The sequence below is a fragment of the Hemiscyllium ocellatum genome, chromosome 3 (genome assembly GCF_020745735.1).
Source record: "Hemiscyllium ocellatum isolate sHemOce1 chromosome 3, sHemOce1.pat.X.cur, whole genome shotgun sequence".
Classification (NCBI taxonomy): Eukaryota; Metazoa; Chordata; class Chondrichthyes; order Orectolobiformes; family Hemiscylliidae; genus Hemiscyllium; species Hemiscyllium ocellatum.
In genome coordinates, this window is record NC_083403.1 from 6,325,820 (window position 1) to 6,349,622 (window position 23,803).

Sequence of the window (23,803 nt, forward strand, 5' to 3'; positions counted from 1 at the left end):
GATGTGCTGCACTCGCAGACCCTCATCTCTCCCTCACCTGCTGCTAACATTCACTGGCCTGTACTTTGTGGGACCACAGGGAGTGACAGGAGAGGCACAGGTGGGCAAGGAACACACTGCACTGTTCTGCAACAGCCAAAGGAATACACTACACTTCAAGCTCCCACTAACAGTGACAGAGCACCACAGCTATCCCAAAGCCCCGAGGGCAGTTTCACAACCCAGCAATACCAAAGCTACACAAAGGACAGGTCAGACAGAAAGGCACCAGCAAAGCATCGCTCCCAGGACAGGACAATGGAAGCATCTCACCACTTCAGGGGAGGCATTAACGCCTACCTGCAAAGAGGAATGGAACCTCCAGAATCATCGATACTGTCAGAATGTTGCTTTGTGTAGTGAATCATGACATTCCTCTGATAACTATTTTCCAATTAGCATCATTGTAACTAGATTACTCCATTTCCAGACACATTGTATTTTCCCCATTTCTAATTAGCCTTATTGTACAGCATTATTATAAAAACTGGTCTTATCGTCAGCTCTGGGAAGAGAAATTCTGATCTATCTGCACAGATTGTCAGTTCCGTGTCAGCCTCGTCAGTTTCTCTTCCAGCAACATTGCTTGTACTAAACGGCGTGTCAATTTCACCCAATCTGGTGTGTGTGGTCTCCATTGGGCAAATCTCTCCGCTATCCTGAATGAATTCTTGGCTTCATTATACACTAGTGAGAGGAACCTTGGTTCTTTGTGAGGACAACGTGAAACAAGTTGATATGCTCACACAGGTTGATGTTAAGAAGGTTGTGCTGGAAACTTTGAAAAACTTTGAGGATAGATAAGTCTCCTGGGCTAGAGGGATATACCCAAGGTTACTATGGGAAGCGAGGGAAGAGATTACTGTGCCTTTGGCAATATTCTTTACATCCTCACTGTCCACAGGATCGGTACCAGATAATTGCAGGGTGGCAAATGTTATTCCCTTGTTCAGGAAAGGGAATAGGGATAATCCTTGGAATTACTGACCAGTCCGTCATATGTCGGTGGTGGGCAAATTATTGGAGATGATTCTGAGAGACAGAATTAATGATTACTTGGAAAAGGATAGTTTGATTAGACATAGCATGGCTTGGCTTTGTGAAGGGCAGATCATGCCTCACAAGCTGTATTGAATTCTTTGAGGATGTGACAATACACTGATGAAGGTAGAGCAGTGGATATGGATTTTAGCAAGGCATTTGATAAGACTCCCCATGGTTGGCTCAGTCAGAAAGTAAGGAAGCACGGTGTGACAATACAGCTCCTTTAACAAGTTTCTGTTGTCCTTGGACTTTTTTTCAGAGAGGTCGTAAAAGGCACACTCCGAAAAGTCTAAGTTGAAGGGTTTTAGGGCCAATTTGAGTATGGCTAACAGATACTGCCTCAAGCAAAAGGCTTTTAAGTTAACAAAAACACTTGTACTATGAAAGGGGAGTTCACCCAGCTCAGTTTTTCTCTGGTTTGATTTGATTGTTTTTGGCAGTCTGGCTATTAGAGTCATAGAGATGTACAGCATGGAAACAACCCCTTCAATCCAACTCATCCATGCCGACCAGATATCCCAACCTAATCTACTCCCACCTGCCAGCACTCGGCCAATATCAGTCCAAACCCTTCCTATTCACATATCCATCCAAATGCCTTTTTAATGTTGCAATTGTACTAGCCTCCACCACATCCTCTGGCAGCTCATTCCATACACGTACCACATATTCACTGAAAGCAGTCAGGCAGTTTGAAGCTGCTGGACCCAAGGGAAGCAGGTCAATGCTGATCTGTGTCTGACTTCTCTCCTGTAAGGCCATGTGTTTCATTTTACCTTTCATGTTAATGGGGATTGTTGCAAGTATTGGAACAGCATTGTTAAGTGGGATGATCTGTTGGGCTTTCGGATAGGTTAACTTATTTTGTATTCTGTTCTCTTTTGTTTGTTTCATTCTGTAATCTTGTAAATAAATTGTTTTGTTTAAGACTAAGTGGATTACTCCTGGAATATCTGCATTACACCTGCCTTAAAACAACTAGCAAAGTTAGGGTCTGGGCTACTTTCATGAAATGTTTTGAGGGGGTCTGGTCTGGTCTATAACAATGAGATACAGGGAAATTTGGCTGTCTGGACACAGAATTGACTTGCCCATAGAAGACAGAGAGTGGTAGTAGATGGAAAATATTCAGCCTGGAGCTCAGAGACCAGTGGTATTCGGCAGGGATCTGTTCTGGGACCGCTGGTCTTTGTGAGTTCTATAAATAACTTGGATGAGGAAGTGGAAGGGTGGATTAGTAAGTTTGCCAATGACACGAAGGTTGATGGAGTTGTGGATAGTGTAGAGGGATGTAGTAAGTTGCAATGGGACTTTGACAGGATGCAGAACTGGGCTGATAATTGGCAGATGGAGTTCAACCTGGAAAATTGTGAAGTCATCCATTTTGGAAGGTTGAATTTGAATGCAGATTACAGGGTTAAAGGCAGGATCTTGGCAATGTGGAGGAGCAGAGGGATCTTGGGATCCATACCCATAGATCCTTCAAAGTTGCCACCGAGGTTGAGAAGGTTGTTAAGAAGGTGTATGGTGTGTTGGTTTTCATTAGCAAGGGGATTGAGTTTAAGAGCCATGACATTACGCTGCACCTCTATAAAGCCTTGGTTAGACCACACTTGGAATACTGTGTTCAGTTCTGGTTGCCTCAATATAGGAAAGATGTGGAAGCTTCAGAGAGGGCGCAGAGGAGATGTACCAGGATGCTGCCTGGACTGGAGGGCATGTCTTATGAAGAGAGGTTGAGGGAGCTAGAGCTTTTCTCATTGGAACAAAGAAGAATGAGAGATGACTTGATAGAGGTGGACAAGATGGTGAGTAGCACAGATAGAGTGGATAGTCAGAGATATCTTCCCAAGATGGAAATGGCGTCATGGGGGGGCATAATTTTAAGGTGATTGGACGAAGGTTTCGGGGAGATGGCAGAGGTCGGTTCTTTACACAGAGAGTGGTGGGTTCGGGGAATGCATTTTCAGCACTGGTACATTAGGATCATTTAAGCGACTCTTGGTTAGGCACATGGATGATAGGAAAATTAAGGGTATGTCAGTTAGTTTGTATCTTAGAGTAGGATAAAAGGTTGGCATAACATCAAGGGCTGAAGACCTGTACTGTGCTGTGCTGTTCTCTGTTCTAAGTTCTATCGATAGATACATAATCAGTCAGAGAATCAAGGGTTATGGGGAAAGTCAGGAAAGTGAGGAATGTTGGATCAGCCATGACCCGATTAAATATCAGAGCAGGCTTGAGGGATCAAATTCCTGTTTCTATTCATACAGTCTCAATATTCAACTCATCAAGGCTAAACTGTTTGTAAGGAATGTTCCATGTTGCCAACTGCTTGCCCTCTCCCCGTATCCCTGCACATTCATCCTTTTTAGACATTTGGAAAATGCAGAATTTACAGCATTTAAGGAGGATACATCGTGTCCCCGCTGGCTTACAAACTTTTCCCAGCTCTGGACACTGATTGGACATTGATTTCGGAAGTTCCTTGGATTTTGTTTGGATGAACGCATTTGTGGGGCAGGGTACACTTGTGACTTCCACAAGTCATGTGACCTCTACAGTAAGTTTGGATTGAATAGCTGTTAAACACACGGCATTAAACATGAGTCAGAGCTGTACAGCTGAAATTGTGTTGAATTTCAGAGTTGTCAGATAGGCAGCATTGAAACAGAATTTGAACAATAGTCTGCATCATTGAAATACTGAGTGAGTCAAAATGGCTGCGAATTTTCCTTTCATAGTTATAGAGATCTATGACACAGAAACAGGCCGTTTGATCCATTGCAACCATGCCAATCAACAACAACCACTGAACTATTCCAATCCTGTCTCCTTGTATGCCTTGGAGAAAGTGAGGACTGCAGATGCTGAAGATCAGAGCTGAAAAATGTGGTGCTGGGAAAGCGCAGCAGGTCAGGCAGCATCCAAGGAGCAGGAGAATCGACGTTTCGGGCATAAGCCCTTCTTCAGGAATGAGGAAGGTGTGCCGAGCAGGCTAAGATAAAAAGTAGGGAGGAGGGACGTGGGGGAGGGGCGCTGGGAATGTGATAGGTGGAAGGAGGTTAAGGTGAAGGTGATAGGCTGGAGAGGGAGTGGGGGCAGAGAGGTCGGGAAAAAGATTGCACGTCAAGAACGCGGTGCTGAGTCCGAGGGTTGGGACTGAGATAAGGTGGGGGAGGGGAAATGAGAAAGCTGGAGAAATCTGCATTTATCCCTTGTGGTTGGAGGGTTCCTAGGCGGACGATGAGGCTCCCTTCCTCCAGCCGTCATGTTGCCATGGTCTGGCGATGGAGGAGGCCAAAGACCTGCATGTCCTTGGTGGAGTGGGAGGGGGAGTTAAAATGTTCTGCCACGGGGCGGTTGGGTTGGTTGGTGCGAGTATCCCAGAGGTGTTCTCTGAAACATTCCGCAAGTAGGCAGCCTGTCTCCCCAATATAGAGGAGGCTACATCGGGTGCAGGGGATGCAGTAAATGATGTGTGTGGAGGTGAATTTGTGACGGATATGGAAGGATCCCTTGGGGCCTTGGAGGGAAGTGAGGGGGGAGGTGTGGGCGCAAGATTTGCATTTCTTGCGGTTGCAGGGGAAGGTGCCGGGAGAGGAGGTTGGGTTGGTGGGGGGTGTGGACCTGACGAGGGAGTCACGGAGGGAGTGGTCTTTTCGGAATGCTGATAGGGGAGGGGAGGGAAATATATCCCTGATGGTGGGGTCTGTTTGGAGGTGGCGAAATGACGAAGGATGATATGATGTATCTGGAGTGGTAGGTGAGGACCAGTGGGGTTCTGTCCTGGTGGTGATTGGAAGGTGGGGGGGGGGGCGTTCAAGGGCGGAGAAACAGGAAGTGGAGGAGATGCGGTGGAGAGCATCATCAACCACATTTGAGGGGAAATTGCGGCCTTTGAAGAAGGAGGCCATCTGGGTTGTTCGGTATTGGAATTGGTCCTCCTGGGAGCAGATGCGGCGGAGGCGAAGGAATTGGGAATATGGGATGGCGTTTTTACAGGGGGCGGGATGGGAGGAGGTGTAATCTAGGTAGCTGTGGGAGTCGGTCGGTTTATAGTAAACGTCTATGTTTAGTTGGTTGCCTGAAATAGAAATGGAGAGGTCGAGGAAGGGGAGGGAGGAGTCTGAGATGGTCCAGGTAAATTTGAGGTCGGGGTGGAAGGTGTTAGTAAAGTGGATGAACTGTTCAACCTCCTCGTGGGAGCACGAGGTAGCGCCGATACAGTCATCGATGTAGCGGACGAAAAGGTGGGGGGTGGTGCCAGTGTAGTTGCGGAAGATGGACTGTTCCACATATCCAACGAAGAGGCAGGCATAGCTGGGCCATTGCGGGTGCCCATGGCTAGTCCTTTGGTTTGGAGGAAGTGGGAGGATTGGAAAGAGAAGTTATTCAGGGTGAGGACCAGTTCAGTCAGTCGAAGGAGGGTGTAGGTGGAAGGGTACTGGTTGGTACGGCAGGAAAGGAAGAAGCGGAAGGCTTTGAGTCCTTCGTGATGGGGAATGGAGGTGTATCGGGACTGGTTGTCCATGGTGAAGATAAGGCGTTGGGGGCCGGGGAAGCAAAAATCCTGGAGGAGGTGGAGGGCGTGGGTGGTGTCCCGAAAGTAGGCAGGAGTTCTTGGACTAAAGGGGACAGGACCGTGTCGAGGTATTCAGAGATGAATTCGGTGGGGCAGGAGCAGGCTGAGACAATGGGTCGGCCGGGGCAGTCAGGTTTGTGGATTTTGGGCAGGAGGTAGAAACGGGTGGTGTGGGGTTGTGGGACTATGAGGTTTGAGGCGGTGGATGGGAGATCCCCTGAGGTGATGAGGTTATGGATGGTCTGGGAGATGATGGTTTGGTGGTGGGAGGTGGGGTCATGGCCAAGGGGGCAGTAGGAGGAGGTGTCTGTGAGCTGGCATTTAGCCTCAGCAATATAAAGATCGGTGTGCCAAACTATCACCGTGCCTCCCTTGTCCGCCGGTTTGATGGTGAGGTTGGGGTTGGAGCAGGGGAGTGGAGGGCTGCACATTGCGAGGGTGAGAGGTTGGAGTGAGTAAGAGGGGTGGACAGGTCAATGTCGCGGCGGCAGTTGGCTATGAAGAGATCGAGGGCGGGTAAGAGGCCAGCACGGGATGTCCAAGTGGATGGGGTGTGTTGGAGGTGGGAGAAGGGGTCATCAGAAGGTAGGCAAGAGTCCTGGTTGAAGAAGTAGGCGCGGAGGCGAAGGCGGCGGAAGAATTGTTCGATGTCTCGCTGCGTGTTGAACTCATTAATCTGGGAGCTTGGGGGATCAAGGTGAGGCCTCTGCTGAGGGCTGATCTTTCATCCTCAGAGAGTGGGAGGTCTGGAGGGATGGTGAAAATATGGCAGGGCTGGGAGCTAGGACCTGGGGCCTGGTGTGGGGCTGGAGCTGGGAGTAGGGGTGGGGTTAGGCATGGGGACGGAATTGGGAGTGGGGGCAGAGTTGGGCATGGGGCCGGAGTTGGGCATGGGGGGGGTTAGATGTGGGGGCAGGGTTAGGCATAGGGACGAAGTTTGGTGCAGGGGCGGAGATCAGCGTGGAGGTGGAGATGCATGCGGTGTGGTCATTGTGCGGATGAGTGATATCACTGGGGGCGGAAGTAGATGCGGCGACAGCAGAAACGGTATTGTTCCCGGTGGCTGTGGACCCCGTGGAGGCCCCGAATCTGTCAGCGATGGCCTTCTTGGTGATTGTGGAGGTGGTTGTCTTTCCCACCGACCCAACCAGTACCCTTCCACTGACACCCTCCTTCAATTGACTGAACTGGTCCTCACTCTGAAAAGCTTCTCTTTCTAATCCTCCCATTTCCTCCAAACCAAAGGAGTAGCCATGGGCACTTGCATGGGCCCCAGATTTGCCTGCCTCTTCGTTGGATATGTGGAACAGTCCATCTTCTGTAGCTACACTGGCACCACTCCCCACCTTTTCCTCCGCTACATCGATGACTGTATCGGCGCTGCCTCGTGCTCCCACGAGGAGGTTGAACAATTCATCCACTTTACCAACACCTTCCAGCCTGACCTCAAATTTACCTGGACTGTCTCAGACTCCTTTCTCCCCTTTTTAGACCTCTCAATTTCTATCTCAGGCAACCGACTCAACACGGACATTTACTATAAACCGACCGACTCCCACAGCTACCTAGATTACACCTCCTCCCACTCTGCCCCCTGTAAAAACGCCATCCCATATTCCCAATTCCTTCACCTCCGCCGCATTTGCTCCCTGGAGGACCAATTCCAATACCGAACAACCCAGATGGCCTCCTTCTTCAAAGACCACAATTTCCCCTCAGACGTGGTTGATGATGCTCTCCTCGGCATCTCCTCCACTTCTCGCTCCTCCACCCTTGAACCCCGCCCCTCCAATCGCCACCAGGACAGAACCCCACTGGTCCTCACCTACCACCCCACCAACCTCCAGATATATCGTATCATCCTTCGTCATTTCCACCACCTCCAAACAGACCCCACCTCCAAGGATATATTTCCCTCCCCTCTCCTAACAGCATTCCGGAAAGACCACTCCCTCCGCCAGGTCCACACCCCCCACCAACGCAACCTCCTCTCCTGACACCTTCCCCTGCAACCGCAAGAAATGCAAAACTTGCGCCCACACCTCCCCCCTCATTTCCCTCCAAGGCCCCAAGGGATCCTTCCATATCCATCACAAATTCACCTGCACCTCCACACACATCTTTTACTGCATCCGCTGCACCCGGTGTGGCTTCCTCTACATTGGGGAGACAGGCCGCCTACTTGCGGAACGTTTCAGAGAACACCTCTGGGACACCCGCATCAACCAACCCAACCGCCCCGTGGCGGAACACTTTAACTCCCCCTCCCACTCCGCCATGGACATGCAGGTCCTTGGCCTCCTTCATCGCCAGACGATGGCAATACGACGCCTGGAGGAAGAGTGCCTCATCTTCCACCTAGGAACTCTCCAACCACAAGGGATGAACTCAGATTTCTCCAGCTTTCTCATTTCCCCTCCCCCCACCTTATCTCAGTCCCAACCCTCGGACTCAGCACCGCCGCCTTTACCTGCAATCTTCTTCCCGACCTCTCCGTCCCCACTCCCTCTCCGGCCTATCACCCTCACCTTAACCTCCTTCCACCTATCGCATTCCCAACGTCCCTCCCCCACGTCCCTCCGCCCTACCTTTTATCTTAGCCTGCTTGGCACACCTTCCTCATTCCTGAAGAAGGGCTTATGCCCGAAACGTCGATTCTCCTGCTCCTTGGATGCTGCCTGACCTGCTGCGCTTTTCCAGCAACACATTTTTCTGCCTTGTATGCCTTGCCTACAGAAATGTACATCCAAATGCTTCTCAAGTGTTATGAGAGTTTCCATTTCTGCCAAATGGCAGTTTGTTGTTGTTTTCCTCCACTTCTGTGATTTTTTTTTTGCCAGTAAGTGTATTATTGATAGTCTTGAGGGTTTCCTCTAATTTGCTTCATTTAGTGATGTCATCCATGTAGTGGACCTAAAGTCTGGGTTGGATGGTTGGCAGAGCTGTTTGTTTGAGTCTCTGCATTACTGCCACTACTAAGAACCCTGATATTGGAGATCTCATGGATGTTCCATTTGTTTGTCTGGACATTTTGTTGTTGAAGGTGATGTGGGTGGTAAGGCGTAGGTCCACAAGCTTGACGATACTGTCCTTGCTGATGAAGTTGGTGGTGTTTGGTGCACATGTCTTTGGTTCTTCTAATAGTGTAGTCAATGTTTCCTTGACCAGATTGATGGATGTGAACAGGGCTGTAACTTTAATTTCATACATCCCAATTGTGTCCCCTCTCAATCTCCTCTGCTTTGAGGAAAACAACTCAGTTTATCCATTCTCTCTTGGGAACTGAAACTCTCCAGCACAGGCAGCATCCTGGTGAATCTCCTATGCACCATTTCCAGTGTTATAAATCCCTCCTATAATGTGGATTTCAAACTGCACACAATACTCCAGCTGTGGACAAACTAATATTTTGTACAATTCCAGCATAATCTCCCAGCTGTTAAACCCTGTGCCTTGACGAATAAAAGCAGGAATACCATGTGCCTTCTTAATCACTTTATCCACTGGTCCTGATACCTCATGGACCACAGTACATCCACACCAATGTGCTTCTGATCTTTGGTGCTTCCCTGAGTCTCACCGTTCGATATGTATTACCTTGTTTTTCTGCCCAAGTGCATCACCACACATGCTTTATGAAAAGGTCTGTAATGCTGTATTGGAGCTCAGTCCTTACCAAGGAGACTGGAGAAATGCTGTAAGCTTTGAAGACACATTTTGAACCCTCAGCTAATGTTACTTATTCATGGGATGTGTTCAACAAAATTCATTGAAGTTTGCATCACATATAGATCGGGTGGTTAAGGAGGCTTGCTTTTCATTGCTAAGACCTTTAAGAATAGGAGTTGGGATGATATGTTGAGGTTGTAGAGGACACTAGTGAGGCCTCTTCTGGAGTGCTAGAAAAGTTCTGATTGCCCATTTTTAGGAAGGATATTATTAAGCTATAGAGGGTTCAGAAGAGACATCACAGGTTCTAAAAACAGACAGCGCAAGATAGCAGATGATAACATACCCCTCCCACATTGTCTCAACGCCTTCTAAGCTCGCTTTGAGCAGAATTTAGGCGGAAAGGTAACACCTATTCTGACATGTCCTGATGAACCTATCCCAGCAGTCACGGCTTCAGAGGTCAGATCAGTTTTCCTTTGTGTGAATCCATGGAGAGCAATGGGACCAGACGGGACCAGGCTGTGCACTCAGAGCATGCACAGATCAACTGGCAGAGGTCTTCTCAGACGTCTTCAACCTTTCCCTGCAGCAGGCCACTGTCCCTGCATATTCAAGAGGGCCAACATCATCCTTGTGCCGAAGAAGGCTCCTGCAGCATGTCTCAATGACTACCGCCCAGTGGCCCTAACTTCGGTGGTCGTGAAATGCAGGTCATGGCATTAATCAACTCCAGCTGCCCCGCTACTCTTGACCCACTCCAATTTGCCTCTCGGACCAGTAGACCCATGTCAGATGCCATATCATTTGCCCATCACTCCTCCCTAGAACATCTCGACACCAAGAACAGCTGTGTAAGAATCCCACTCATTGACGACAGTTCAAACCTTCAACATTATTATCCCCTCAAGATGTTTTACTAAAGTTAGTGAGCTCGGACCTGGCCCTACTTTGCAACTGGATCCTCAGTTTCCTGACCCACAGGCCACAATCAGTGAAGATTGGGGACAATATTTCATCCTCACTAACACTCAAAACTGAACCCCCCCCCAGGGTTGCATACTCAGCCTCCTACTGTACTCACTGTTTACCCATGAATGCGTCGCCAAATATAAGACTAATGCCATTTACAAGTTCGCTGATGACACCACCACAGTCAGTTGAATCTCAGATGGTGATGAAACAGACTACAGACAGGAGGTGGAAGACCTGGAAAAACGGTGCACTGAGAACAAACTAGCTCTCAATGCCGGCAAAGCCAAGGAACTCATTACTGACTTTCAGCGGGATGTTACTCACGCCCCCCACACATTAACAGCACAAAGGTGGAATGAATGAAGAGTGTCAAGCTCCTGGAAGTGGTCATCCACAATCAGCTTTCTTGGACTCTTCATGTGAATGCACTGGTTTCAAAGGTCCAACAACGTCTCTTCTTTCTCAGGCAGCTGAGGAAATTTGGCATGATGGCAAATACCCTTGCCAACTTTTATAGGTGCACCATTGAGAGCATTTTGTCTGGATGTATCACTACCTCGTATGGCAACTGTACCATTCAAGATCAGAGACGGTTACAGTGAGTGGGTGAACTCGGCCCAGACAGTCACAAAGGCCGGCCTCCCATCTATAGAATCATCTTCCAGGCCCGCTGTCAAGGAAAGTCCATCAGCATTCTCAAAGATCCAACTCACCCTGGCAATGTTTTTCTACAACCTCTACCATCAGGGAGAAGGTACAGAAGCCTGAACACATGTACCAGCTGGTTTTGTAACAGTTTCTACCCTACTGTTGTTAAAATACAGAATGGACTCACAAACTCTTAACACTCACCTATACCTGTGTTTTTGTTTGTGCCGCTATTTACCTATTATTTATTATCTGTGCGACTTAACTCTGTGATTTGCCTGTATCGCGCGTAAGACAAAGCTTTTCACAGTGCCTTGGTACACGTGACAATAAATTCAATTCAATTCATTTCAAGAGATTTACCAGAATGATGTCAGGAATGGAGAGTTTCAGTTATAATCAGAGGCTGGATAGGCTGGGACACTTTTCATTGGAGCATAGGAGGTTTATAAAATCATGATGGATTTTGATAATGTGAATAGCCAAGGTCTTTTCCCTTAGGGTTGGGGATTTCAAGACTGGGGGCATATTCTGAAGGTGAGAGGAAAAAGATTTAAATGGCACCTGAAACGCATTTGGACACAATATTCCAGAGACATGTGTATGTTCTTTTCCTGGGATTTTTGAGCTCTCGTTTTCCAGACTTTTTTGTATACTGTTTTCCTGGGATGTTTAAACACTGCTTTCTCAATGCTATATGGTACTGTTTTCTCTGGCCTGTTGAGGCACTGTGAGTGTGTCTTTTCTATTCTGTACCAGGACTACAAATCCCAGGATTCATTGTGATGAACTCTGAGCTGCAGTTGGAACAAACAAGACCAAGTTGCTGACAAAAAGGCTGTGGTTCGTATCAGATACTGATTTTTTTTGTTGTGATTCCAATTTAAACGAGATATTCCTAATTCTGTCTGTAAACTTTGAAGAGCTAAAAGTGGGGTTAGTACATGCAGGAAATCGCTAGATAATGTTTCTTTCTAATTACCTGACTTTGGATTTTGTAGCTGCGGGATGATTGATTTCTATGGATCAGTTTAGCATGAGTTCAGGGCTCAGGCACAGTAAGTTTTTCACAATGTTTGATGACAGTTTGAATTGTCAAAATCCACCATTTAACACAACAGTTATAAGAAAGGGTGGATCATGCAGTCCCTCGATCTACTCTGATCGTGGCCTCAACTCAATTTTCTTGCCTGTTGGCTGTGAATAGGATTGCCAGTGGCAGAGGCCTGAAATACTGGTCACTGACCTGCAAGCTGCTGTACAAATTCCCTGCCAACACAATGAACTAAAACAAGAAACAAAAGCATAAATTGCTGGAGAAACTCTGGCACTCTGTGGAGACAAAGCAGAGTTAATATTTCGGGTCCAGTGACCCTTCTTTGGAAGGTCTTCAGGGTTTATTTTGACTAAAATAAACATGCAAAACTACTACTGCTGTAATTTTCTTCACCATTGTTTTGGTCCCAGTTGATGTTAATATGGGACAGGTCAGATCCCAGACGGAAACCTGGTTTGATAGATCTTTTTACTTGGTTTTATTGAAGTGGTCTCTCATTGAAACATTGAATTGAATTTATTGTCACGTGTACCGAGGTACAATGAAAAGCTTTTTCGTGCGAGCAATACAGGCAGATCACAGAGTTATGTAGCATAGATAAGTAAATAATAGGTAAACAGCTACAAAAACATTAGTATAGGCAAATGTTAAGAGTTTGTGAATCCATTCAGTATTGTAACAACAGTCAGGTAGAAGCTGTTACAGAACCGGCTGGTGCATGTGTTCAGGCTTCTGTCCCTTCTCCCCAGGAGTGATGCTGGAAAAGCACAGCAGGTCAGACAGCAGAATCGACGTTTCGGGCAAAAGCCCTTCATCAGGAATGAGGTAGTGATACCAGGTAGTGATACATCCAGACAGAATGCTCTCAATGGTGCACCTATAAAAGTTGGCAAGGGTATTCGCCATCATGCCAGATTTCGTTAGCTGCTTGAGAAAGAAGAGACGTTGTTGGGCCTTTGTAACTGGTGCGTTCACACAAAGAGTCCAAGAAAGCTGGTTGTGGATGACCAATCCCAGGGGCTTGACACTCTCCACTCGTCCATCCCTGTGCTGTTAATGTATAGGTGGCATGAGTAACATCCCGCCGGAACTCAATAATGAATTCCTTGGTTTTACTGGCATTGAGAGCTAGGTTATTCTCAGTGCATCGTGTTTCCAGGTCTTCCACCTCCCATCTGTAGTCTGTTTTGTCACCTCTGAGATTTGACCAACTGTGATGGTGTCATTAGCGAACTTGTAAATGGCATTAGCCTAGTATTTGACGACGCAGTCATTGGTATACAGTTAGTACAGTAGGGGGCTGCGTATGCACCCCTGGGGGGCTCCAGTTTTAGTGTTACTGAGGATGAAATATTGTTCCCAATCTTCACTGATTGTGGCCTGTGTGTCAGGAAACTGAGGATCCAGTTGCAGAGAGTAGGGCTTAGTCTGAGTTTAGTAATCAATCTCAAGGGGATAATAGTGTTGAAGGCTGAACTGTTGTCAATGAGTAGGATTCTTACATAGCTGTTCTCGGTATCAAGATGTTCTAGGGAGGAGTGAAGGGCAAATGATATGGCATATGACATAGATCTGTTGGTCCGATAGACAAATTGGAGTGGGTCAAGAGTAGTGGGGAGGCTGGAGTTGATTAATGCCATGGCCAGCCTTTCAAAGCACTTCATGACCACTGAAGTTAGGGATACAGTCATTGAGACATGCTGCATGAGCCTCCTTAGGCACAGGGATGATGTTGGCCCTCTGTAAGATGTGGAACTGAGAGTTAGGAGAGGACATTTCACCGGAGATATGGGAAGACATCTTGGGGAATGTAAGGAAAATTTCAGTATGTAACAGAGCACAGGCTGTGCAATTGAAGATCTTACATAGGGATCATATGACACCAGAGAAGCTAGCTAAGTTTAAGAGAAGAGTGTCACCAGAATGTCCCAAATGTAAAATTAATATAGACACTCTCACACATTGTTATTGGTCATGTTGCAAGATGCTGCAAATGTGTTGCTGGTCAAAGCACAGCAGGTTAGGCAGCATCTCAGGAATAGAGAATTCAACGTTTCGAGCATAAGCCCTTCATCAGGAATAAGAGAGAGAGAGCCAAGCAGGCTGAGATAAAAGGTAGGGAGGAGGGACTAGGGGGAGGGGCGATGGAGGTGGGATAGGTGGAAGGAGGTCAAGGTGAGGGTGATAGGCCGGAGTGGGGTGGGGGCGGAGAGGTCAGGAAGAGGATTGCAGGTTAGGAGGGCGGTGCTGAGTTGAGGGAACCGACTGAGAGATCCAAAGATATTGGAGTGCTATAGCAAGGGAGCTAAAGGACATTCTGGGGATTGAAATTAACATGGATCCAGTAATTCTTCTTTTAGGGCTGCCAGATTTGCCCACTGTGGGGGAAGAGACTGTGTAATATTCTTGCCCATTGTGTGAGGAAGAACATTCTACAGAATTGGATGTCAGAAAAACCACCAGGTCTTATGGGATGGCGTAAGCATCTCCCCCAAGATTACCTCACAAATATGGTGCACCATAAAAAGGAACAGTTTTGTAGGACGTGGTGGTCCTTTTGAAATTATATTGAAGCTGACTTGTTGGCAATATTAGTCAGGGCCATGGTATAGCTGTGGGAATCTTCATGGGAACCCATGGGGCCCCGGGAGGAGACTGGAAGGAAAAGAGTATGGGTACTGTATGGGGTACTCCCAGGGATGGGAGCCTCAGTGGAGGTGTGATGAGTAAGATAGAATTAAGTAGTGAGATATTATTTAATTTAAGTTATTTGAATGTAGTTTAAGTTACTCTTTATTTAAATTTTATAGTTCAGTTTTAGTTAAGTAATATGTTTGTTTTGGTAGAATTGTGGGTTATTTATTAACAATGGTACTATGCTATGGCCTTGTTCTTTGTACTGTTTTTTTCCTGTTTTAAAGAGTTATTCTTTTTCTTTATATATAAATGCTTTGTAAAAGATTTAAAAAATATTTTTTATAAAAATATTTATAAAAATAAAAGTCTCCTCATCTTTGTCCTAAATTTAAGTTCTGCTCTTTGGTTCTCGACTCCCCAGCCAGGGGATTCTTATCTTCATCGACCTGGTCTATCCATTTAGTATTTTGTAAGTTTCAATTAGATCATTTGTTCTTTGCAATTCTAGAAAATATAATCCCAGCTTCCACAATTCTCTTTCTCGCATTTTCTTGAACTCCCCGATGACAATAATATTCTTCCTTAAGCAAGGGACCCAATAATGCACTGCAGGTGAGGTCTCACCCATATATCACTGAAACAAGGCTTTGCTTCTCCTGTATTCAAATCCTCTGTGACAAATGCTATCATTCGGTTCGCCTTCCTTATTGATGCTCCGTCTGCATGTTAACCTCTATTGATTTGTTAATGAGAACATTTCCAATCTGTTATGATTTATGAAATGTTCCTCATGTCAAATCAGACAGCCTTTCATTTTTCCAAACTATAAAATATGTTCTTGCTCACTCACTAACTCTGGACAAATGCTCTTTGCATCATTCCAACCTAGTTTTCTCTGACTGATGTGTGAAAAAATCATTTAGTTCACACTTGCATATATGGGGCACTAGTACTGATGCTTGCAGTTTCCCACTCGTCACAGACAGCCTGCCAACAGGCATTTATTGCTACCCTTTGTGAACCAATCATTAATCCACGCCAGTACATTACCTTCTATCCCTCGTGCTTTCATTTATCTAACCAGCCTCCTGGAAACGCCTTTGGAAAATTCAAATATATAATATCCATAAACTCTCCTTTATGTGTTTTGTTCATAAAATCCTTCGAAAATTTTAGCCAGGTTCATATTCAAGAATCCACGCTGACTGCTCAATCAGGTCATTCTTATTTGGGTATCTGCTTACTCCATCCTTTACAATTTTCCTACTGCTTGAAGTAAGGCTAACAGGTCAGTAGACACCATTTACTCTCTCCCCTTCCCTTCTTAAATAGTGGGATGACATTTTCTATCTTTCAATCTGCAAGAATCATTCCAGAATTCCAAATTTTGGAAGATGATCATGATGCATTGACTGTCTGCAGTTTACCTCTTTAAACACTTGAGTGTTTCTGCTTCTCCCACTTTAGATACTCACAAAACTCTGGATAAAACATCTCTTTCCTCAAATCCCATCTAAACTTCTTGCTCCTTACCTTAAAACTGTGCATGATTGGCGGATTTGACACTTTCCATACTATTAAAATTCTTTGACTCCATGACTTTGGGATTTAGAATATTGAATCCCAAACACATCAGTTCCACTAATTTCTCCAACATTAGATGGGTCAGTTTTTGTCCACTGTGTGCGGTATGGTTTCTTGACACAGTACGTAGACAAGCCGATAAGGGACGAGGCCTCATCGAATTTGGTATTGGGTAACAAACCTGGCCAAGTGTTAGATTTGGAGGTTGGTGAGCACTCTGGTGATAGTGACCACAATTCGGTTATGTTTACTTTAGCGATGGAAAGGGATAGGTATATACCGCAGGGCAAAAATTATAGATGAGTGAAAGGCAATTACGATGCGATTAGGCAAGACTTAGGATGCAGAGGATGGGGAAGGAAACTGTGACCTTCCCCATGCCTCCACTTCTCGCCTTTAAACAACCACCAAACTTCAAATAGATCACTGTTCACAGCAAACTGCCCGGCTTTCAGGACAACACCATACAACCCTGTCATGGTAGACTCTGCAAGACATGTCAGAGTGTTGAAATGGAGATCACCATTACATGTGGGGACAGGCCTGCACCATGTATGTGGCAGGTACTCTTGTGACTCGGCCAACGTTGTCAATCTCATATGCTGCAGGGGAGGATGCCCCAAGGCATTGATGAGACCGAGCTGAGGCTACAGCAATGGACGAATGGACACTGCACAACAATCAACTGAAAGGAGTGTTCCCTCCCAATCGGAGAACACTTCAGCGGTACAGTACATTAAACCTTGGACCTTCGGGTGACCATCCTCCAAGACAGACTTTGGGACAGACAACAACACAAAGTGGCCGAGCAGAGGCTGATAGACAAGTTTGGTACCCATGGAGATAGCCTCAACCGGGACCTTGGGTTCATGTCACACACACACACACACACACACACACACACACACACACACACACACACACACACACATTTGTGGGGTGAATTTGTATTTTTAGATTAGAATCAGTCTGAACATTGGGGCACAGACAGCCTCACACAGGGCACCTCACATCTTCAATGCATTATCTGGACCAACATGGCACCTATTGTTAAAGTTCACTTGAGAACGTAACTTTAAGAAAGTTCTGGAACTTACATATTAAAGAACTGAAACCAACATGCCCATTCTAAAAGAGGAGAGACTTAACAAACAATCTAGGTTTTTTTCAATATATAATTTCAGTTACATCACACTGTAAACTTTTGCTTTAAATTCTGTGTCCTACGATCTTATACTCCACATACACCTGATGAAGGAGCACCGCTCTGAAAGCTAGTGCTTCCAAATAAACCTGTTGGACTATAACCTGGTGTTGTGTGACTTTTAATTTACTAATACTTGTCTATTTCAACCCCTGATTCTCCACTGGATCTTTACTTCTGGGAGATTTCTTGTGTGTGAAGACAGTGAAGAGAGACTCAAATGGCCAAATCTTTCCAGCCTCTGAATGGCAAGATAGTTGGAAAAATAACATGAAATGGCCAATGAGGAGCTTCTCAATGTCAAAAACAAAAAAATCCCATTTTCTGACCAAGAGCTGACAGAGAGATGAGAGTCTCATTATGACAGCAAGAGGCCGATAGCATGAGGTAGCAGGGATTAACACCTTATTAATGCCTCATCTCACCTCATTAGTATACAGTTTCACAACCTCCCCTCTGTCAGATTGAATCGAGACAGTGACAATTCCCAACATGAGCAGTCAGTATATAGTTCGCCTGTGGATCTCCATCTTGGACAGCAGCCCCTAAAATCTCAGGGCATGCTCTGATGGGCATACTCCCTCCAAGGATATTTTCATCAGACACATACCAGCCTCTCTGCACCCTCATGGCACATCCCTAATGCACTTACTGCACAGTTCTGCACTTCAGGATTTTCATTGTGACACTGCTGTCTGTGCAGGGACAGGCAGCCAGCACAAGGGTTGGAGTGGGATGTGTTTCGGTGCTGCTTGTTCAACTTTTTAGTGTTCCTTCACTTTGTTTCACCTTCAATGCTTGTAGCATCTAGGTCTTGATTTGCCTTTTAGCAATTTGACTTCTCGATCAGACCTTAAAGCATCACACCGTGCCTGTGCTGTGAACACAGACAATGAGATGGTTGTTAGGAATCCTCATTCAAGGGGGTGGACATGTCGCTGTAAGGCCCAGTGGTCTGTGAATCTCATATCTACAGCATGCACCAGCAGCCTATACAGCAAACATTACAAATGCTTCAACCAAATAGAACATAGAACATAAAATGTTACAGCGCAGTACAGGCCCTTCAGCCCTCGATGTTGCGCCAACCTGTGAAATTAATCTGATGCTGAAAATGTGTTGCTGGAAAGGCGCAGCAGGTCAGGCAGCATGCAAGGAGCAGGAGAATTGATGTTTCGGGCATGAGCCTTTCTTTTCTTTTCCTTGAAGAGCTTCTTCAAGGAAGGCATCCTTGTGAGAGGATTTGCAGTAGTTTAAAATCTTCTAGGAGAAAGTGAGGACTGCAGATGCTGGAGATCAGAGCTGAAAATGTGTTGCTGGAAAAGGGCAGCAGGTCAGGCAGCATCCAAGGAGCAGGAGAATCGACGTTTCGGGCTCATGCAGGATTCTCCTGCTCCTTGGATGCTGCCTGACCTGCTGTGCCTTTCCAGCAACACATTTTCAGCTCTGATCTCCAGCATCTGCAGTCCTCACTTTCTACTAAATTAATCTGATGCCCATCTAAACTACACCATTCCATTATTATCCACATGTATGCCCAATGCCCATTTAAATGCCCTTAACGTCAGCGAGTCTACTACTGTTGCAGGCAGACCGTTCTACACCCCTACTATACCCTGAGTAAAGAAACTTACTCTTGATATCTGTCCTCAATCTATCACCCCTCAATTTAAAACTATGTCCCCTCATGTTAGTCTTCACCATCTGAGGAAAAAGGTTCTCACTGTTCACTGTCCTATCTAACCCTCTGATTATCTTATAAGTCTTGATTAAGTCACCTCTCAACCTTCTGTTCATTTACACTGCCAATAATTTACCATGAGCCCAGTACTCCCGTTACTTCTTCCGAAGTGAACTACCTCACACTTTTCTGAATTAAATTCCATTTGCCACTTCTCAGCCCAGCTTTGCATCTTATCAATGTCGCTCTGTAACCCACAACATCCTTCGGCACTATCCATAACTCTGCCTACCTGAGTGTCTTGTGCAAATTGACTTACTAGCAAATGGCCAGGTCTTAAAGTTTAAGGAGAGTAGCCCTCATTCAGGTCAAGGGTGGTCAAGTTTAAGGGCTCCATTTCAGCACAGTCCAGACAGTGGGTCACAGTGTGTCCTGTAGATCCTGTGCAAGCAGTCAGGGGATTTGTGATTAGTCGGTTGAGGGGCTGCACAAGGATCAGTCAGAGGTCCAGTCATCAGTCAGGGCTGTCTGACCATGTTGGTCACAGGGTGGGCCACAGGCACCATTGTCCTCACTAGTTGCCAAAAGAAAAACTGATCAGCAGGCATGACAAACTCGGAACTCCAGCTCTGCCTGCCTGCTTCATTTAGACTACCTGGCTGTCACTTATTCCCTTCTGTCTCTACATTCCTAACTTTCAATGTGACCATCTCCTAACTGTGCTCTCCATGCTGTTCTGTCTCACTGATACACAAGTGACTCCAAGCACAGGTTGAGTTTGGAAATCTGGAGCTCAATCTTCTGCAGCTGTGTTCATCTGCGATACATGTCCATGACTCTCATACAACAGGACGTACATTTCAATTTGTAATGAGTACTAATAATATTGTATTGTTGTTTGGGAACCTGGAATCTAAGGTAGAGGTAAATAGCACCTACTAAACTATTGTCTCTTTCTGTCACAAATCATTTTCAAATTACACAGTTGTAGCATAAAACTTCAACAAAACAGTCGTAAACTCTTAATATGGCATCTCACTGAAAATATTAAAGGATTATGATCCATACAAACAACAGTTTCTGCAGAAATATAGATTTCAAAATGTTGTAGGAATAATACCAACCTTGGAGTTTCCCAGTGTTTCTCAACATTGAATATTTCTGTTGCCACAAAATTAGTTTGTGTGAAAAATAACATTTATCCCCTCTCATCCTCCTGTAACATTACTGCACCAACATAGATACTAGATTAGATTAGATTACTTACAGTGTGGAAACAGGCCCTTTGGCCCAACAAGTCCACACCAACCCGCCGAAGCGCAACCCACCCATACCCCTATATTTACCCCTTACCTAACACTACGGGCAATTTAGCATGGCCAATTCACCCGACCCGCACATCTTTGGACTGTGGGAGGAAACCGGAGCATCCGGAGGAAACCCACGCAATCACAGGGAGAACATGCAAACTCCACACAGTCAGTCGCCTGAGTCGGGAATTGAACCTGGGTCTCAGGCGCTGTGAGGCAGCAGTGCTAACCACTGTGCCACCACTACTGACATTAGCAGCGAGTTTAAATGGTTATCATGATTCATTGCTACAAAAGCTGGTGCAGCCACCAGTACAGCTTCCAAGCTGTCAAAATCCTGGGATTTCACTGTCCACTCAAATTGATTGCCCTTCTTTAAAAAATTGCTCAAAGGAGCCACTGCATTGCTAAAGTTCAGAACAAACATTTGATAAATTCAGGCCTGGGGAAACCAGGCTGCTGTGGTTATTGTCAGGCTTCAGTCAGGACAAGGGGAAGAGCCTTTGCTCATGGAATCCCAGGATAGTCAGTCGAGGGCAGCCTCCCATCCCAGTCCAGGGCCTGCTGGACACAGTCAGAGTCAAGCGGCTCGCCTCAGGATTGTGGTGAGGAACCAAATTTCAGGAAAAACAAAATCCATCTTGACTCTTTCTGCCCTTTTGTGGGGTTGTTTTCTTATAGTGTGAGAGAGGGGAGTATTACGGGAGGTGAAAGTGGGTCGCGCAGGTGAGGAAATCTCCCTTATGAGTGAGTTGGTAGTGCAAAGGGCATGCAGAGTTAGTGCTATCAGGGCTGAGTGAGGGGAAGATGCTGCAGACAATAGTGAGAGCAGTGGAGCATGAGCCTTGGGGGGTAGGTGGGTACAGTAACAGGGATAGAGTGAATATGAAGATGGTGGCATTTATCCTGACAAACTGAAAAGGTAATTAACCTCTGATGGGGCTGTGCATTCCTTCAGATGGCTAACCCCAGCGCCATCTTCAGACCAGGCTGGCATGGTCTGGTGCTCCTGGGGAAAGAGGATTTGTGGCCTGTGCCACAATCCCTGGAGCAGATCCTCCTGGTATCACCACCCTATTAATCCAGGGAACTAGGTAGTGCCCTTTAGGGAAGGATATTGCCATCCTTACGTCATCTGACTCCAGATCCACAGGAATGTGGTTGACTCTTAAACCACCATGTGGCAATTCAGGATTGGCAATAAATACTAGATGAGCCAGCAACATCCTCAACCTAAAAATAAAAGAAAGTTCAGCTACAAGATGAGTTCTGGGATATCTGATGAATGTCGAGTTGTTCCAGGAATAGCACATGGTAAGGTGGAGTGGAAATCAAACATGATATAGAGTCATAGAGATGTATAGCACGGAAACAGATCTTTAGATTAGGTTAGATTCCCTTCAGTATAGAAACAGGCCCTTTGGCCCACCCAGACCCATTCCCCTACGTTTACCCCTGACTAATGCACTTAACACTCTGGGCAATTTAGTACAGCCAATTCACCTGACGTGCACATCTTTGGATTGTGGGAGGGAACCCATGCAGACACAGGGAGAATGTGCAAACTCCACACAGACAGTTGCCTGAGGTGGGAATCAAACCTGGGTCCCTGGCACTGTGAGACAGTGCTAACCACTGAGCCACTGTGCTGCCTGATCCTTCAGTCTAACTCGTCTATGTTGATCAGATATCCTGAGTAAATTTAGTCCCATTTACCAGCACTTGGCCCATATCCCTCTGAACCCTTCATGTACACATAGCCATCAGGTAAATGTTGTAATTGTACCAGCCTCCACCACTTTCTCTGGCAGCTCATTCCATACATACACCCCCCTTAATGTGAAAACGTTGCCCCTTAGATCCCTTTTAAATCTTTCACCTCTCACCCTAAACCTGTTCCCTTTATTTCTGGACTCCCCCACACCAGGGAAAAGACCTTGTCTATTTATTCTATCCATGCTCCTCATGATTTTGTAAACCTCTATAATGTCAATCCTCAGCCTCCAATGCTCCAGGGAAAATAGCCCCAGCCTATTTAGCATCACCCTACAGCTCAAACCCTCCAACTCTGGCAACATCCACGTAAATCTTTTCTGAATCCTTTCAAGTTTCATAGCATCCTTCTCATAGGATGGGAGATCAGAATTACACCGAATATTCCAAATGTGAGGGTTCAGATGACAATTAATTTAGTGACATTGGTAAGATACAGTGAGAAAACTTACTGAGCACCACAGCAAGGATTAATCTAACAAATTCAACATGACTTAGATTTAGCCAAAGATTCAGTTCCTACTTCTTTGGGTAACTAGAAATAAAATTAAACTAACTTTTCCAAAACTATTTTTGCTCCAATTTTCCTCCTAAGTTCTGCCTCAGGAAATCTCATCAAAATATTCATCATTTCTAAGAGATATTGATTCCCAATTCAGGTAAGGCTCCTGAACAATTTGTTAAGACCCTACTAAACAGTTCTTCAGAAGTTGGTATTGGAATCAAAGGATGCACATTTAATTGATGGTTGGCATTTCCTCACCAATGAGGTATGAGATGCTTGTCAAAATTTTATCTTTGTCTAAGTCGGGCCAATAATAATATTTTTATGTTCGAGCCTGTGTTTTTCTAATCCCTAAGTGACCCATTGGAATTTCATGATCCACTTATGAACTTTCATTACAATACTCAGATGGAACTACCACCTAACAGACTACATCCCATTCCACGTGGTCTGACATTTTATGTTGTCTCCAGTTCCTCATTAGCACATTACCTTTTAAATAATAACACCCATTTTGTTTTATTTAACCTATTTTTCCAATCACCTTGTTCAGAGATGTTGTTACACAGCTCTGGAGCTAGTGGGTCTTCAACCAGAGTCTCCTGATCCAAGGGTAGGGACACTACCACCTCATCACAAAGGGGCCCTTTGGTTCTTACTCAGTTTCTGAGTTGGCTGTTTGATACAGCTCTCCCAACACAGGATCCAATAGGATCTACTGTATTTTGATGAAAGAAGATGGGCATTAGATAACCATTTGTCCTGAAATAGTATGCAAGGGAATGGGGAAGAGGCAGGAGACTGGCACTAGGTAATGATGCTTGTTTGAAGAGCTGGTGCAGGCATGATAGACTGAATGGCCTCCTTCTGCACATTCACAATTCAGTGATTCTGTGCTGCAGTGACACCTTCTTGGAACTGCTTCCAACATATTTATACCCTTCCTTAAATAAGATGAAAGGTACTGCACGCAGTATTCGAGTTGTAATCTCACCAATCCTGTACGACTAGAACATTGACTCCCTACTTTTGTATTCAGTTTCCCTTGGGATGAATAATGACATTCTATTAGCTTTCCTAATCACTTGCTGT

The 23,803-nt window shown here is 45.7% G+C and overlaps 1 protein-coding gene across 1 annotated transcript in view; it reads left to right on the top strand.

Moving 5' to 3' along the window:
• Positions 1-11,761: 11,761 nt before the first annotated feature.
• Positions 11,762-23,803, top strand: part of LOC132836231 (epoxide hydrolase 1-like) — a 30,550-nt gene continuing 18,508 nt past the window's right edge. Inside the window, exon 1 of the mRNA XM_060855568.1 lies at positions 11,762-11,803. The gene's annotated coding sequence lies outside the window, so the exon portion shown is untranslated. The remainder of the gene's footprint in view (positions 11,804-23,803) is intronic.